Source organism: Fukomys damarensis, unplaced genomic scaffold (assembly GCF_012274545.1).
Source record: "Fukomys damarensis isolate Sample0158 unplaced genomic scaffold, DMR_v1.0_HiC HiC_scaffold_22, whole genome shotgun sequence".
Classification (NCBI taxonomy): Eukaryota; Metazoa; Chordata; class Mammalia; order Rodentia; family Bathyergidae; genus Fukomys; species Fukomys damarensis.
The window spans coordinates 18,546,412-18,565,316 of record NW_022900934.1 but is presented as its reverse complement, the minus strand read 5'-3'; the positions used below and the strand labels follow the sequence as shown (position 1 = coordinate 18,565,316).

General features: G+C 43.5%; 1 pseudogene; it reads right to left on the bottom strand.

Moving 5' to 3' along the window:
* Positions 1–773: 773 nt before the first annotated feature.
* On the bottom strand, positions 774–2,573 carry LOC104867196 (annotated as a pseudogene).
* Positions 2,574–18,905: the final 16,332 nt, after the last annotated feature.

Below are 18,905 nucleotides of genomic sequence, written 5' to 3'. Positions count from 1 at the left end.
TTTGGTGGTGGTACTGGGGACTGAACCAGGGCCTCCCACAGGCTAGGCAAATGCACTCCCACTAAGCCTCACCCCATCCTACCATAATCTTTCTCTTTGGGGGAAAGAATTACTGATAGAAGTGCAGCCAATAAAGAAAATCGTTCCCACCATAACTGCAAGGGCCCAGTGTTCTTAGTCAACCCATCCACCAACTTCCAAACTATGCTGTCTGATGTGCTCAGTGTGCACTCAAGACTTCCCTTTCTCTTGATATACTGTGCCATCAAAATCTCTGAATTCCCCAAAGCTCAAAATTCCAAGTATCACAGCCAGTGCCACGAGCCAAACCTGAAGGTAAAAGCAGAGATATTCCCCTCTGCTGCTGCTAGGCTTCCTCTTTGCAATAATAAGTAATCATCATAATAACAATAATGAAAAATCCTGGTTCTACCATTCAGGAAAAGAATCATCCCTCCCTTTCCCAGTTCTTTCCCCACTCCCCTCCTCAAGGGTGGCCCAACTGAGGGTGTCTAGGGGTGCTGTGGAGGGCACTTGGCAACTGCCCTCAGTAAGCACACTAGGAGGAAGACAAGATGCAAACAGGGAGGTGCTTGCACACAGGGTCCCAAGGGCCCTCTGGGAATGTGCAGCTTACCTCAGAGCATCCTGGTGCTCATCCCGAGTCCAGGCAGCACTGAGCCATGCCCCGGCCCTGACTGAGTCCCATGACCATGTGGATGCATTGGGGAAAGGCTCTTGCACAGTCTGTCAGGAATTTGCTCACTGTGCCCTCATCTGAGCTGCGGCCAGATACCTCTTCTCACCACAGCCAAGGTAAGAATCAATGCTCCTGACTCCTGTGTGATCCCAGTCACAAGAAGCAGGTTGCAAGCCATGAATTGAACATTCAAGACACTGCTCATCTGCCCAGTGTGGACACGCTCAAGCTCACTGGAGGAGCCATCCGCGGGAGTGCTACAGCATGTTTTCCGGAGGTCCCAGACGCTCACTAAGTTGTCCATGGAGGCAGAGGCCACTAGGCCAGTTAGGGCTGAAGGCGAGGCTGATGATGTGTGGCCTCTCAGGTCTTTAAAAAGGGTCACAGAGGCCAGGTGCCACAGTTTTAACCACTGGTCCTCGTCAGCGGATGCCAAGTACTTCCTGTTCGGAGGGAAAGCCAGAGAGAGCACAGGGCCATGGTGGCCTGTGAAGAGCCTCACTGCATTCCTGTGCTGGGTGCTCCACACGGACAGTCTTATCGGTGGAGCCTGTGGCTAACTAGTTAGAGTTAGGGTGGAATCTGACACAGTCCACATCTGCCAGGTGTCCTGCATATATCCTCATTGTATCCAGTATATCCGACCCATCGAAGGACCACAGCCTGGCGGTGTGGTCGGAGGCCCACTGGCGAAGTACAGGCTGTACGGGCTGATGTCCAGGTCCCACACAGGGAAGGCATGTCCTTGGTACAGCACAGTTTTGGTGAAACTCCCCAGATCCCGGTACCAGATGGACATGTCTTCAGAACAAGAGAGCAACCCTGAGCTGTATGAGAGGAAATGTGTACTGTACACCGGTCCATAGTGTCCCCGCAGGATCTTCATCTCTGTGTCTGTGTTGTCCTCCTCATCCTCCTCTTCCTCCAGAGTGTCACAAGCCAAGTGGATGTGTGATGTGTCTACAAGGTGGGGCTCTGATTTCAACTTCTTGGATCACAGACTCCAGAGTCAAAACCAGCAGCAAGCAACTTGCTTTCGGGGGCAGTTTCTGCAGTGTTTAGCAGCCGCTGCTTGTCGTAGAAGGCATAGAAGCAGATGGTGGTGAGGTGGGGCGGGCAACCTTGACACGTTTGATGCTCTCTTCTTGTAAGACCTACAGTGCAGCCTCATTCTGCAGAATGGGGCTGGGCACATCCGGGGCTCCAGTCCGCTGCTCTCACTGCGGGAGGAGCCACCACAGGTGATGTAGAGCTGGCAGTCTGTTCTCTTGGCAGGCTGCACATCCAGATATGTAAGGTGAGGACCTTGCACGAGGAGGCAGGGTCGTTGTCACTTTGGAGGTAGTGGATCAGGTAGTTGTAGCTGTCTTCCTGGAGACGGACCACATACTTGTTTTCGAGGGATGCACGAAGCTTGAAATTGGACAGGATGTCCTGGATGGTCTGAGTCGTCTGCAGCTACTTAATAACATCCTTCTGGCTTGCATTCTGCAGGAACATTCCATGCAAGGAGCTATAGAAACTTTCCACTGTGCTCTTCAGGCTGCTCTGGACGAGGCTGAGATGGAGGTAGACGAACAATGGGTAGAGAAGAGGCTACTTCATGGCTGTGCTGGGATTCAAAATCAGTGAGAAAATTCCGCAGTCGTCCACACTGTACTTCGTATTGCTGGGGTTCTGCCTGGCAGGGAACTGCAGACACTATGTTGGCACAACCAGATTCTGACTGGACTCTTAGGTTGGCTGCCATCTCCTCAACAGTCTGAGACAGACACAGGCCTTACTTCAGGGGGCCATCTGAATCCACCTACTGCCGGCGCTTGAGACAGCAGGACACTGCCATCTGGACGAGCTCCGTGCACATCCGTTTCATGACTGAACATCCAAGAGGCTCCCGCTCCCGCTGCTGCCACCGGCTGCAGGGCCTCACTCCACTGCAGATAGCCAGGCCTCCGCGCCCCTGCCCCGCTCCACTCGCGGTTCTGGCCATCTCCCCATGACAGCCTGACTTAGGGGCCGGCCAGCTGCCCAGGCACACTCCGGCTCTCCGGCTCTCGGAGTTGTTTCAATTTGCCTTTGTCTAGTGCCTAGTGATGTTGAACATTTTTTAAAATATTTATTTCCAGTTTTCTACTTCTGAGAAGAGTCTGTTCATTTCAGATGCCCATTTTTGGATTGGGTCTTTAAATTTGGGGAGTCTGTTTTTTTTGAGTTCTTTATATATTTTAGACAGTAGTCCTTTGTCTGATGAATACCTGGTAAAAAAAAAAAAAATTTTTTCCCACACTGTGGGTTGTCTTTTCACTCTGTTGGTGGTTTCCCTGCGCGTGAAATCTTTTTAAAGAAATGAGATCCAAGTTGCTGATTCTTTGTAATAGTTTCCATGCAGTTGGGTTTTGTTCATAAAGTTTTTGCCTACAGCAAGGTCTTCTAGAATCCTACCTATTCTATTTTCCAGCAGACTCAGTGTTTTTGTTGTTGTTGTTGTTTGGGGTTTTTTGTTGTTGTTGTTTTTTTTTGTTTTGTTTTGTTTTGGTTTGGTTTTTTGAGACAGGGTTTCACTATGTAGTTGAGACTGACCTGGGACTCACTATGTAGCCCAGGATGGTCAGCAGACTTAGTGTTTATGCTGTAATAGTTAGATCTTTGATCCATTTCAATTTTAGATGGTGAAAGATATGAGTCTAGTTTCAATCTTTAGCATGTGGAAAGCCAGTTTTTCCAGCACCATTTATTAAAGAGGCTGTCTTCCAGTGAAGGTGTTTGGCTCTTTTGCAAAAGATAAGGTGACTATTTCTGGGGTTTTTTTCTGCATCTTCTAATCTGTTCTATTAATCTGATCTGGGTTTTTTTGTTTTGTTTCTTTTTGTTTTTTGAAGGATCATGCTGTTTTTATCATAATAGCTTTGTAGTATAATTTCAAGTCAGGGATTACTATGCCCCCTGCCTTGCCTTTGTTGCCCAGAATTGCCTTTGCTATTGTAGATCTCTTCTGGTTCCAAATGAATTTTATGATTTTTTTTTCTAATTCTGTAAGATATGCTGTTGGAATTTTGATTGGAATTGCATTAAATCATGTAACAATTTTAGAAGTATGGCTATTTTCACTATATTGGTTCTTCCTACCCAAGAACAAGGAATAGCTTTCCTTTTTCCTCTTTTTTTTTTTGGTACTGGGCATGGAACTTGGGTCCTTGCACTCGCAAGGCCGGTGGTGAAATCACTGAGCTAAATTCCTGCCTCAGCTTTCCGTTTTCTGATATCCTCATTGATCTCCTTTTTCAGAATACTGTACTTTTCAGAGTAGAGGTCTTTTACTTCCTTTGTTAATTGATTCTTAGTTATTTCATTTTTTGGAGTGCTATTGTTAAAGGTATTTGATTTTTGAGTGTTGACTTTGTGTCCAGCTACACTACTGAATTTGGATTTTAAATCTAGAAGGCTTTTGGTGGAGCTTTTTGGGTCTTCTATATTAAAAAAAATAAAATCATTTTTTAAATAAAATCTTATATCATCCACAAATAGTGATAATTTAGCTTCTTAACTTCTTAACCAATTTTCTATAGGGTTTTTTTTTTATCATGAATAGGTGTTGTACCTTGTCAAATGCTTTTTCTGCATCTACTGAGAGGATCATATGGTTTTTATCCTAGCCTCTGTTAATGTAGTGAATTACATTTATAGATTCGCATATGGTGAACCAGCCCTGCCTCCCTGGAATGAATTCTACTTGGTCATAGTGTATCCTTCTTGATGATTTTGGTGCATTCTGTTAGCCAGTCTTATTGAGGATTTTTTGTCTATGTTCATTAGGGAGATTAGCCTGTAGTTCCCTTTTTTGGTTGGATTTCTCTGGTTTTGCTATGAGGGCAACGCTTGTTTCTTGGAATGAATCTGGGAGTATTGCTTCCCTTTCAGTTTCATTAGAGACTTTGAAAAGTAGTAGCATTAGGTCTTCTCTAAATTTCTTGTAGAATTCAGCAATGAATATTTCAGGGCCTGGGCTTTTCTTTGTTGGTAGATATTTTGTTTGGTTTGGTTTGTTTTGGTATCAAGAATTGAACTCAGGACCTTTTGCTTGCAAGGCAGACAGTGGAACCACTGAGTTAAATCCCCAGCCCAAAAGCTTTGTTTCCATTTGTAGGTTGTTTTATTTTTGGTACCAGGGATCGAACTCAGGACCTTGTGCTTGTGATGAAGGCAGCAGCACCACTGAGCTAAGTCCCCAGGCCCCCGGCCCTGGTTTTATTCCTTTTCTATGCTGGGCATTCATGGTTTCCATCATTTTCCTGAGTGACTCTATTTCTTCTTTTTTTTTTTTAATCTTTATCTGCTCTAGAGTCACTAAGCATGTCTTTCATTCTGGTAACCATCTCTGTAGTTATGTGAGAAATTATTTCTGCTTTGATTTTTTTCTAGAGCCTTATTCATCTGTTTACTTCCCCTGTTTCCACTTCAGAAAATCCAGATGGGTGGTTTTCAGATTGTTCTACCTCATTGTCCCCTGTGTTTGTCTTTGGCAAATCAGAAGTCTGGGTGGGTGGTATCTTGTTTAGGTGTCTTCTCATTTTCTTTTTCTTTTTTTTAGTTTAATTCCTGGGTTGATGCCTATAAATTTCTTATGGCAAGTAGCTTTAATGCCAGTATTCTGAACCCTTAGGGAATGACTACTTCCTAAGAAGTGTCTTCCAGGTGTAGCTGGCTTTTGGGTTTTGAGTGTGTTGCAAGATCTTATCTCTTCAATTTATTGGGGATAAGAAGTTTCTGCATACTTGGCCCAGCCCCCAGTTCTTTGGCACTGGCCTGTAGTATTTTTTCCAGATGTATTTTTTTCTTTTTTGGTACCAGGAATTGAACTCAGGACCTTGAACTCAGGACCACAGTGCCACTGAGATAAATCCCTGGTGCAGCCATGTAGTATTTTTTAAGACTCTTAGGGGATCTCTAGCCTTGGTACATCAGGAAGAACAAATGATTAGCACAATTATGTCATCTGACTAAAGTAGTATAATCAGCAATAAGAATAAATATAGCCTACAAAATAAAAACTATGGTAATTTTTAATTTGCCATCTTTAACCATTTGAACTAGATTTTGAACCAGAAAATTGTATGCAATACATAAGCCCTCAATATGGTGTTTTTACCCTAAGGGGAGAAGATGTAGAAAGGGTTTGGGGGGAATAGAGAAATAGAAGAGTTTAGAAGCAAGCTGGGGGGACAAAGGAAGATTATACAAACTGAGAAACTAGTGATGAAGACAGGTGGGAAAGAGAGAAAGAATAAATAAAAACAAGAGCAGAACAGAACAACCACCACAACAAAAAAACTAGAAACCACATTCACACTCATGTAAAAACAAGAACAAACAACCAAGTAAAAAATATAAAACAGAACCAAGTCAAAAACTAGAAAAGAGGAAAACAAAAGAAAAAAGAAAGAAGAAAATAACCAAAAAAAAAAAAAAAAAAAAAAAACAAAAAAAAAAAAAGAAAAAAAGAAAAAAAAAAAAAAAAAAAAAAAAAAAAAAACCAAAAAAAAAAAAAAAAAGAAAGAAAGGACAGAGAAAATGAAAAAGTGCAATTCTAGGTGTATCTCTGCTGTCACCGGTAGACAGTACAGGCACTAAAGTTCAGGTTGGTTTCTGGCTATGAGTCTGGGACTGGATCTACTGAGTCTGCCACAGTCTGTGTGCTTCCTGCTGGCTTGAGTTCCATTCCCTGACCTCCTGCTGATTTGAATTCTGCACCCTCACCAGGATACCAGGAGCCACTACGTGGAGTTGGCCTATAGCTGTTCTGTTCTATACACCCCTCTCCAAGATGGCTACTGGTCAATTAATTGCCCTCTCCTGGAGGACATCTGTACCCAAGTAACTCACCAGCCACTGCAGTCCACTGCATGCCCTGCTCCATTCCACAGATGCCTTTCTTTCTTTTTCTTTTTCTTTTCTTTTTTTTTCTTTTTTTTTCTTTTTTTTTGTATCAGGGATCGAACTCAGGACCTTGAGCTTATGAGGAAGGCGGCAGCACCACTGAGCTATATCCCTGGCCCCACTGATGCCTTTCTTAGTGGAAGCCTCTGGGGTAGACAGTAGTCACTGTGTATCTGCATGTTCAATCCACCCTTCCCACACCATGAGTACAGACTGGGACAAAGCACCTCCTGCCATCTCCTCTTTTTCGTTGAAATCTCTCTCTTGGCTCTACCCATGGACTTTAATTCTTGCTTCAGATCCTTCCTCAGGACCCACTTCCCTCCTCCTCCTCCTCAAGCTGCTATATTGCAATGTCAGGATACCAAATCCCAGAGAGGTTCTTTCTCTGCTGCTTACCACTCTGCCATCTTTGTGGAAGTTGCCCACCCCACTAGTTTAAAAATTACTGATTCTGAGAAATGAAGTATCAAGAGAAGGAAGCAGCTAAGAAACAGGCCTGCAATCATATATGGATGGTCTTAGTTACTTTCCTCTCATTGCTGAGACAAAAATACCCAACACCCAAAGTTAAAGGGGAAAAGGTTTATTTGGCTTACAGTTCATAGGGGTTTCAGTACATAACTGGATGGCTTCAAGGCAGGGTGGCAGAGTAGCAATATTGCAGACAGATTGTAGCAAAGCAGCAAGAGACTTTAACAGTGTCTTTTTGCTCCTAATATCCCATCCAGACTACTGGGATTAGTGCAGTGAACAACCAATCACTTACATGTAGTACGTTAGTAGTCATGCACCCTTAATCCCAGCATCACACATTCCAGATTCAGCCACCTCCAAAAAAGACTGCATGAGGCTTTGGGGGGGGCATATAGACACAAGCCACAACAAATGGAGTGAGCCACTTCCATGAATTTAGGATAGGATGGGAGTGGTGCAGAGTATAAAGCGAATAGGCAGGCTGGGTGTGGTGGCACATGCCTGTAATCCCAGCACTTGGGAGGCTGAGGCAGAGGGATGCTATGAATTCGAGACCAGCCTGGGCTACCTAGTGAGTTCCAGGTCAGTCTCAACTACATAATGAGACCCTGTATCCAAAGAAACAAACAAACAAACAAACAAAATAATAGGCAGAGAAGAGAATTCATTGAAATGAAGACCCAGAGAACCAAGCCAACTCACAGTAGAATGGAATGGGCATTAGCTCAGCTATCATGCGGCTCAGAGAAGGTTCACAGGGGCAGTTGGTTAATGGCTAGGTGAGTGGATGAATGGTCAGGCAGTCCTACTGAGTAGCTGAGGGATGGGAGAAACTAGAGAGGTAAACTGCAGATCTGGAGGGAGGAAATAAAAGACCTTGATTTTGTATCTGGAAACTGAGGAGGGATTGAGTGGAGACTTTTTTTTTCCCCGTTTGCCTGGTGTGTGTATAAAGTTCCCCACCAGCACTACCTCTCACTCTTGGTAGTTGCAAAAGGCATTCTGCTAAGGGGAGGATCTCTTAACTGTTGGCTGTGTTAGGAATATACTACAGCAGAGTGTGATGAGCAGACTTGGCTAACAGTTATGGGCTGTTTCACTCACTGGTTCATTCATGCAACAAATCTATCTTAAGCACTTACTCTGTATGCAGTTTGCTGCTAGGGGCTGGAGATGCAAGACTAAATAAGAGATGGTTCCTGACTTAAAATATCCCCAAGTAGTGGAGGAAGTGGACAATGACTGTGAGTTATGATAGGTGCTGGAACTGTGGACATGCACCGGTTGCTATGGGAACAGAAACAAAGGACATTCCTACTTCTCCAAGCCTTAGTCTCCTTATCTGCAAAATGGAAATCATGTCATTTTCTGAAAGTAGCTTTCTGGCACATTTCAAGCCCCTGCTTGACACTGTTAAGAGTTCATTGCTGCTTAAAATTTATGCAATAAATGTTAATTGAGCATCCGAGGCACTGCTATGTATGGTATTAGCTTAGCACTAAAATATACATATAAAAGTTCCTTTATAAAGATCATATTCTAGTAGGAGGAAACAAACAATAAGCAAATAAGTAAAATAACAAGTAGATCATGTGGTAACAAGTGCCTTGGAGACAAGTAAGGATGAAAGGTGGGGAAGAATTCAGGGAAGAGGGTTGAAATCTTAAATAGAGTAATCAGGATATCTCTGGTTGAAAAGGAGGCAAATTGGCAAGGATCTAAAAGACAGTAGGGAGTAGGCCATGGAGACATCTGGGGGAAGAATGTTCTAGGTAGAAAGACTCACATATGCAAAGAGCTGAGGCCCCAGAGTGAGTGCCCGTGATCAGTATCATACAGAGCTCAAGGTGGCTAGGAAGAGGTGGAGCAGAGCACGTTGGGTGGGTCTTGGGGGCCATTCTAAGGGCTTTGATTTGACCTTGAGTGAGGTGGGAGTTTAAAGCAGAAGATGGATGGGATTTTACATTAGAAAAGCGTCACTCCATTTAAAAGAATTATTTGTTCTGAATGAGTATCCTGTAATAACAAACACAGAAGGAGAGAACACCAGTTATGAGCTCCCTGCATCAAACCACATGGAGGTGATGAACATATAGGCTAATGTGTCAGCAAACAGAGTGGTACAATATGTTTAGCAACTGGATTTGTTTTTTGGTTTGGGGCTTGGATTTGGGTTTGGGTTTTTTTTGGAGACAGGGTCTCACCATGTAGTTCAGGCTGGCCTTGAACTCACTATATAGCCCAGGCTGGCCTCAAACTCACAGAAATCCTACTGTCTCAGCCTCTTGAGTGCTGGGATTACAGGCATGTACCACCACACTCAGCTAGCAACTGGATATTTAAGAGTGTTGACAGGTTGGATTTGAGAGGTAGGCAGACAAGAGAAAGAGTAAAGGGTGACTGGAAGTTTAGGAAACCCATCTGAAATCCAGAGATATTGGATATACAAGTCTGAGGTCTAGGGGCAAAGTCCTGATTAAAGATACAAGCTTAGGATTTCTCAGTATAAAATAGGTATTTAAAGCCACAAATATGGGTAAGTTAGTCAATAAGTAGAACACAGAGAAGAGATCTGAAAATTGAGCCTAGGCCTATCTCCAACATCCAGCAATCGAAAGCCTCCTCTGCTTTTAATTTGAGGAGTTCCAAAGCTAGAATTGTATACTCTTCAGAGATTTGTTCAAATATTTTCCCAATGTTCTGTCTCCTAGTTCTGAACACAAATGCTCACTAGGAAGGAAAAAGTCCACAGAAGAAAAAAAAATCAATTTCAAATAGATTGTGTTACCATTTCCCCCAAAATAGCAGAAGAGCCAAGTTCCAGGTCTTTGGGAGGATTTGGAGTCTTTAAGCATTTTGTTTCTCCCATCAAGTCCTTGAGTCTGAGCTCTCAGGAAAGTCTTCCTGGCTTCCCTGCCCAGAGGGCTCTCTCAAAGGTCCCAGAACACTACATTGCAACTGGTAGATTACTTGCTATCTCCTCTACCGGACTGTGGCCTTCTCCAGGTGAAGAGAAAGCATGTTAAATGTATCACAGTACTACTAGTAAGCCTGGCACCAAACAGACATCAGGAAATGTCAGTGGAACTCAGCTGTATTGCAGAAACTGATAAGGAACATCCATCTTCCTAGGCTCTGAGTATATTTCTCCAGTTCTGCCCCCAAACCTGTTGTCTGTTCTGCCAAATTCCATTCCTGGTACCCATAGCCAAGTTTTAGAAAGGTAGAGACCCACCCTGAAGATTTGGATTCTGCCCTTACGGAAGAGAATCTTCTCCGAGGTCTGGATTAGCCCTCCTTAAAAACTAATTATCTGAGTCAATCCCCAATTGGTTTCCTGTGGGAAAGGACCCAGAGCCCTGAGAATGAGGCTGAAATCATCTTGTGTTTTGGAAGTAAAGAAGGCTGCCTCCTCCAAAGGGACCTGCCTTCTTATCCAACCCAGAATTCCTGCCATATCGACTGTGCTAATACTTTTCTAGTGGGTTTAAAATGATTTAAAAGCCTTGAATGGAAATCAGCAGACCCTCTTATCAGATGTGAATGTGTCTTTTCCTTCATAAAACAAAGAAACAGACATCCTCTGTAATAGCTTGTGTCTGGATGTCCCCTGAAAGCCTCATGCAGTTATACCAGAGGCTTTTCAGAGGTGGCTGGATCTACAGTGTGATGCTAGGATCAAGGGTGTGTGATTACTAGATGAGTCCACTGACTGGTTTGGCATAGTTCTGAGTAGGATTAAGGTTGCCCTACCCTAGGTGTGAGTGCTACTTGTCCTAAGGGCATGTAGCCTGAATAGAATACAGGGAACAGACAGAGGGGCACTGCCTTCATTGTCTTTTGCTGCTTTCTGTGTGCCATGAGCTGTTTCTTCTCTGCCATGTCCCTCTGCCATGTTGCCCTGACTTAGAGCCAGCTGATTATGAACTGAAACTTCTACAATCTGTGAGCAAAAATAAACCTTTACTCCTTAACTTTGGGTATGGGGCATTCTGTCTGAGGGATGAGAAAAATAAGCCAGACATCCTCTCCTAACCCCAGGTGTCACGATCCTTCCCTTATTTAGAGCTGAACCTCTTGAACAACCTATCTGAACTTGCTCTCTCCATCCTAACCTTTCATTTACTTCCTAACCCAGGAGTGCCCTTAAAATAAGGCTATCCTTTCCAGCCCTTCCAAATGACTTCCTGTAGTCCAACTCCTTCAGGCATCATCGCATTGCTGAGTCCTTCCAGTCACTCTCTGGAGCTCCAAAGCTATGTGACCCACTGCCCACTAGATGTCCTGACTCAGCTAATCCGATAGATGCTTCAAACTCAATATGCACAGAGCTGAATTCAATTTCTATCTTCCAAACAAGACCATCTCTCTCAGCATTTTTTGTCTTTGTGAATGGCACTTTCAAACACATCACTGACTCCTCCCCTATCCTTTTCAAGTACAGATCACATACTAAAATCAATCACTGATGAATCAACTCGAATGCCATAAATATCCCCCAACATACATATACAAATATTTCTCTCATCCTATGGCTTGTTTGCATTTCGGGGCCGTCATTATCATTTTTGCCTATGAAAGCAATACCTTCTTATGGACCGAAAAGCCCCTAGTCTTGACTGCATCAAATCTATACTATGGATAATATTTTCTAAAATACATACTGATTACATTCCTCCACCTCCCCAACTCACTGCGGATTCAACTCAGGACTTTGCCCGTGCAAGGCAGGCACAGTGCCCCCCGAACTAACCCCTTGGCCCTATACCTTCATTTCTTAAAACTCACAGTGAATCCTCATTGTTCTAAGACTAAATTGCAGACTCCTTAGCGCAACTCAAGAGATCCTGCATGACTTAGGCTTTGCTTATTCCTCCAGCCCTGACTTGTTACATTTTCTTTTGCCAATAACTGAATACCACAGACTTATAAAGAACTTTACAAAGAAGACAGGTTCATTTTGGCTTGCAGTTCTGGAGATTCAAGGTCAAAGAAATGGATTTGGTGATGACCTTCTTGCTGGGCAGGGTGGACCAGGCCATCCCATGGCAAGAGACAGGAAGTGTGGGTGTGTAATACTTGTGAATGCTTGTGTGTATGTTTGAATGACTGCCTGTCTCTTCTATTCTTCCCTTTTCTTTCCTTTTTATTTTTCTTTTTTTTTGAGACAGGGTCTCACTATGTAGTTGAGACTGACCTGGAACTCACTATGTAGCCCAGGCTGGTCTCGAACTCACAGCGATCCTCCTGCCTCAGTCTCCCGAGTGCTGGGATTACAGGCGTGTGCCACCACGCCCAGCTCCTTTTCTTTTTTTTCTTTGTTCTTTTTTTGGGTACTGGGAATTGAGCTTGGGTCCATGCACTTGCAAGGCAGGCCACTGAACCACTGAGCTAAATCCCCAGACCCTCCTTTTCTTTTAAAATAAGAGATTTAACTGGGAATGGTGGCGTAAATATATATATTATATAAATATATATGTTATATATATATATAATAACCTGACAAACTTTTAAAAAATAAAAATAAAATAAAATATGAGATTTAATCATGAGGTCTCTAATGACTTTATCTAATCTTGATCACCTAAATCTGATCATTTTCCCCACCCTGATGCCATAGTGAAATTAAGTTTCTACTCTCAACACTTCAAAATGAGAATTAAGTTTAAAATACCTGAAGCCTCAGGGGACACATTTAAACCATATCCAAACCACAGCAAACCTCACCTCTCACTACTCTTCGTGCTCTACCTATCAGCCACACTAAGTCATAGGTAGTTCTTCAAGTGAACTCTACTCTCCTGAATTTCCAAATCTTTTCCCATCAGTTCCCTTGGCCTCTAGTAGTCATCTCCCTCATTTGCCTTGTCTGTCCTTCCTGACCTTCACCTGCTAACTTCTGTTTCCACCCTCAGGCCTACATTTAAATGTCATCCTCACTGAGAAGCCTTCCCTAACTCTTCAATTCTGGATGGCAGCTCCTCTTAAAGGGCTCCTACAGCAAACACAGTACTTTATTCCCGAAGCGCTTATCACAAAAATAACGACCCACTTGTCCTTTTGTCTGTCTCACTCATGAGGCCTGAACTCCTTGAAGGCAGGGAACTTGTCTTTCTAGTTCATAGCTGAGTTTCTACTACTATGCATGGCACCTGAGTCATTCTGTGTGTATGGGTATGAGTGTGTGTGTGTGTGTGTGTGTGTGTGTAGCAGGAAGCCAGTAAAAAGAGCAGGATGCAATGAAAATCTAGAGAGGGAGAGACAGGTAATTACAAAAGAAGGTCTTGGGTAGATTCCATAGAGGTAGCAGCCACTCACGGGAAGTAGAGGATGGGATCAAAGGTTAATTCACGGAGTGACTGAGTGACTTGAGAGAGTTAGAGCTATTCACTGAGCAGGGACCACAGAAGGGAAGGGAAGCTTTGAGGGTTGGGGGAAGTTGAACTCAGGGCCACAGACTAGGAATATCAAACGAATGCATGTAATAGATATATGAGTAACTATGTCTTAGCTCAAAAACAACAAGAAAAGATCAAGGCCAAAGACATGCATTTGAGGGGCTACTTACAGAAGTCAAATAGGATCCATAAGCTACCAAGCAGAAGATATAACAAGAGAAAAGAAGGTTGATGCTGGAGCCCTTGGGCACACTTAAAATGTGCTAGGAGAAGAAGAAGAGGCAGAGAAATAGTACAATACTTGGAGTGGTATGGCAGATACCAGGGGAATTAATGGTCACTGACATTGGAAGTCAGTGTTTTTTGTTTGTTTGTTTGTTTGCTTGTTTTTGAGATAGGGTTTCACTATATAGTTGAGACTGACCTTAAACTCACTCTGTAGCCCAGACTGGTCTCAAACTCACAACAATCCTCCTGCCTCAGCCTCCCAAGTGCTGGGATTACAGGTGAGGGCCACCATGCCTGGCATTATTGACATTAAATACAAAAGCTCAGGAGAATGAGCTCATTCACATCGAGTGCTGCAGGAAGGTGAAGGAGAACACACCTGCTGTGTTTGTGTTTTAAAAATCGACTTTATTGAGATGTAATTTATATACAGTAAACTACAGCCATTTATAATGTTCAGCTCAGTGCATTTTGACAGTTGTGTACAGCCAAAAGAACCCTGACAAAACCAAAACACAAAACATTTTTATTGTTCCTGGAAGATTCCTTGTGCTGCTTTGGGGCACCCTCCTCTGACCATTTTTGTCACTTCACTATTTGCATTTCTAGAATTTCATACAAATGCAACCAATTGCATACAATACTCTCAAGTCTAGATTTTTAAATTTTACTCAAAATGACTTTGAAATTCACCCATATTGTTATAGGTATCAGCAAATCCATTTCTTTTACTGCAGAGTGGTATAATATTTCATTTATGGATATACCATGTTTTATCTGCTCACTTGACAATGGACACGTGTTCACACTTAGAGGCCACTACGAAGGTGCTATCAACATTCATGTACAAGTGTTTGTATGACAGTGAGTTTTCATTCTTCTTGTGGAAATGAACTCACTGGGATAGTAGTTGCATATTTTAGCTTTTAAAGAATTTGCCAAACCACTTTCTAAAGTCTTGTGACTTTTTATATTCCAAGTTGACATGGACAAGTTCCAGTTCTCAACAGCTCCCTATACTTGGTGCTGCCAATCATTTGAGTGGCTGTTAGTCTACTGTATTTGGGAAGCAAGAAGTCCCCGGTCAGGATGGAAGCTAGATCAACAGTGATTAATGGATGGGAAATAATGCAGAAAAGGCAGCAAGTATAGAGAGTTCTTTCCACATATCTCAGTGGTAAGGGAAACAGTGACCCAAGGATAACTTAGAAAGCAGCATACAGATTCAGAGACTAGGCTCCATGGTCAGAAGACTTCTTGGGCAAGTTAACATTCCTAATGTCCGTAAACCAAGTTTTCTCAGCTGTAAAATGATGGAGCTAGTAGTAACTGGTTATTGCAAGGATTAAATAAGATATGCATGTGAAGCACTTAGCAAGGGAAAGAGCACATAGCAAGTGACCAATTAATGTGAGACATTATTTTTAAGAAGGTCAAGGAAGGTAAATGAAAGAGGGAAGCAAGTGGATAAGTGACTGCAGAAGGGAGAGAAGATACTCAGGTAAAACAGGCTCTAGGGAGGAACAACGGATGGAATTAAAGGAAGGAATTGAGGACACGGTGGGCTTGTTGCAGGGGAATGGGAGGTAGATCTTTTCAAAACCTGACCTTGACTAAGCTGTTGCCTGCTGACTATTGAGTGAGGATGCTACTTCTGTTCCATTGTCTTAGGGAGTCGCGCTGAGTCAGCTTGGGCTTTTTCTCATTTTCAGGGTCTTCTGGTGTTTTGTGTTTCCTGGAGCCTTGTTTCTGCCTGTCCCTCACTGCCCACTGGTTTTTCAGCTGGAGGCAGCTGGGCATGAGCAGCAGCAAGGTGCCCTAGCCAAACATCCTGTAACAGGGAGAGTCCTGTACAGAGTAGATGTCATACCTTCTCCTTGGGCTGTACCCTGGAGGTGGACCAGAATCCTGCTATACCCTTCACAATTTGCATCTTCACTGTCATTCCAAATGACCTACCGTGGGTAACAAGGCTTCAGAAACTCTTGCACTGGTGTTCATCGGCCTCCTCTACCTGACCTGGAAAATGTCCTCACTCTGCTGCCATGATTATTCTTACACCAGTTCAAAAGCCCTGTCATTTATCATCCTGCAGCAGGTCCAGATCATTGGGAGGGCTCTCTCACCTTCCCAGGCTCATTCTCCAGTGTATCTTCACATTTACTTTCTGTTCCATCTTAACTAAAACAATTCATGCTCATAAGTCTCTGCTTTTGCACATGTTTTTTCAATTCCTGCAGTTATCTTCCCTTTTCTTTCACAGGTCTTTTCCTCTTCATTTTTCAAGAATTGTATCCACCTGGAAATCTTTCCCGGTATTACCCCTGCCACTACCACTAGTGAGTTGGATGTGCCTCCCCTAACCTAGAGTTCCCATAGCAGCTTATGGCTGGCCACCTCTTCCCTATTACTTCTTGTACCTTAGGGTAACCATTTGGGAATATATCTGTCTCATTATTAGATTAGAAACTCTTCTAAAATAGGTACTAGGTCTTAGTGCAGTATCTATATTCACAGGAATTAGCACAAGACCTATCTACTTCATGTTACCTATTATAGCCTCATTCCTCAGGGAATTCTGGTTGAATCCAACATTCTTTTTTTTCAGTACTGGGGATCAAATTCAGGACCTTGCACTTGCAAGGCAGGCATGATGCCACTGAGCTAAATCCCTGGTCCAGCTGAATGAAATCTCATCATGTCCATATCCTCAGGCTCCTAAATTCTTGTCGCCTGACCTCCTCTCTAACATTCAAGGACTGCCAGTTTTCCTGTTGGCTCTATCCTTTTAATTCCACAATTTTCAAGCATTGCTGAACTTTCTTTTTTTTTTTTGGTATCCAATATCGAACTTGTGAGGCAGGCAGGAGAACCACTGAGTAAGTCCCCGACCCTGCTGAACTGTTTCTTTATCAGCAGGCAAAGGAATGTTTGTGCTTGCTACCAGGGCCACCAGACTGAATCTCCTCCACAGAACACTAAAGCAAGTTCTTTTCTGAGGGTATCCAAATCCTGAAAAGGCAATAGATCCTTAGGCAAGGTACCATGGTCAGGGAAAACTGGTAGAAGATACAACTTCCCAAGAAGTGGCAAAGTCTAGAATACACCAGCATCCCTGATCAAAATGTGAGGAAGGGGCATCCAGGTAGCAAGACCCAAGGATCCCAGAGTGCAGCCAAAAGAGTCAGAGGCTTTGAGAATGCCTGGGAATCAACTGTAGACTTACAACAAGGATCATGAAGAACTCTTAGTCCTATGTACACCATCAGGTGTTGATTAAGCAATGCGGGGGGGACTTATTTAACAGTGAAGAACAGAAATGCAACCCAACTTCAGAAGAAAGTAAGAACCAAGGTCTTTCTACCTCATTTCTACCCACTTCTCTCACCTCTTCCTTCTCTCTCCCAGCTTTCTCTGTAGAAAGTACTGCCTGGAGCAGCTCCCTGATTTACACATTATAGATCCATTTCCAAGAAGTGTGTGTGTGTGTGTGTGTGTGTGTGTGTGTGTGTGTGCGCGTGTGCACGCACGCTTGAGATGCTGAGGACTGAACCCAAGGCCTCATGCATAATGTTAGGTGAGCGCTCTACCACCAAGCTACATACTGAGGCCTTTTCTGAGTTCTGAAGTCTCAAGAAGTATGAGTGCCTTAGTTTAGTTCAAGTGTCCTGGTCCAAACAGCAGCACATTTGTACATTTTGCACACATTGTTCCTTCACAACCTTACAAGTCTGGGGAAAGGTTCCTGAAAAGCTATAGTTCTTTAGATAACTCTAGGTTTTCAGTTCTGGGAGACAAAGAGATGAACCAGGTTTATAAGACACAAGTAAGACCAAGAGAGAAGCAAACAGAAGGGGTAAATCTTGGACAATCACCTAGATCTGCTGTCCTGAGTCCAGTCACTCCAAAGACCCCAAATCTTAAAAGGTAGACTGGAACAAAGGGTTTCTGGGCTTATAAATGTTTTGGAAATACTGTACACTGTGTTCCTCTTTTAAGAGTCACACAGAGCCAAAGATTTAGCTCAGTGGTGCTGCCGCCTGCCTCACAAGTGCAAGGTCCTGAGTTCCATCCCTGGTGCCAAAAACAAAACAAAACAAAACAAAAAAAAAAGTCACATAGTTGCTAGCATATTAAAGATGTTGAGAAGTCCTCTGGGAAAAACTTGTGTAATTTTAAACCATAATGATGTATATTTTTGTGTGCGGAGCTCTCCTTTTGCTGAAGTATCTATCAATCATCTACCTTCCACAATCCATACATGCTTTGGAGATAGGCCTAGACATCAACTTTCATCTGCTGGCTGGCATGGTTCATGAGTGAGCAGTCTTGACTTAAGAGCAGTGTTTTCCAAACTTCATTTATTTGCCTTTGACCTTCTTGGGAGTTTGTTTTTTATTCCCTCTCTGCTATTACTGAATTTTAAAAATTTAATCATCCAAAAAATGTACATATGTATTTTTGCCTCATCCTAAAGTTTTAAACATGCCTTTGATATCCCGGCTTTTTTTTTTTCTTATATGCATTGAAGATGTACAGCCAAGCCATGTTTGCTCGAAAGGTCCAATTCTCTTTGATTCCTGCATCACTGCTTCCCTCAGTACAATTCTCCATTCACACTAGATCCTTACTAAATATGTTTATTGTGAATGAACGAGTGAATAAGGACCCTGTGACACAGCGCTGTGCTCACACAGCTGGAAACGGTAAGCTGGCCATTTGGTTGGCTGAAAAATTGAAATAATTTTTAAAGAAGTTGGTGTGAAATAAGGAGGGGCGCTGGGCAAAGACTGGGGCCGGCACTCCCTCCAGCTAAGCAAGGCCCTCCTCCTCCGGGCCTCCTTAGCACCTGCGGGACGCTGGGACAGCTGGAGGATTCCGCTCCCAAGGTTATTTGCAACTTCGAGTTTCTCCAGCTCTAAGGAGATGGGGAAGCGCAATACCACATCAGCCTGGCCTAGCTGAGTCCCGCCGCGGTCTTTAAAAGGCCCACCACGTGGCCTCCTGGCCACACCAGGTCCGGAGGCGGCGTCCAGCCGGCGCTTGCGCACCGCCCGCACTTGGTTTCGGGGCTCAGAGAAAAAGCCCAGAGAGGAACTAGAGGTTGCTTGGGTGGGCGGCCCGGGGAGGAGTCTGCTCTTTATGCAAATCAAAGGGACGCGCGCGAG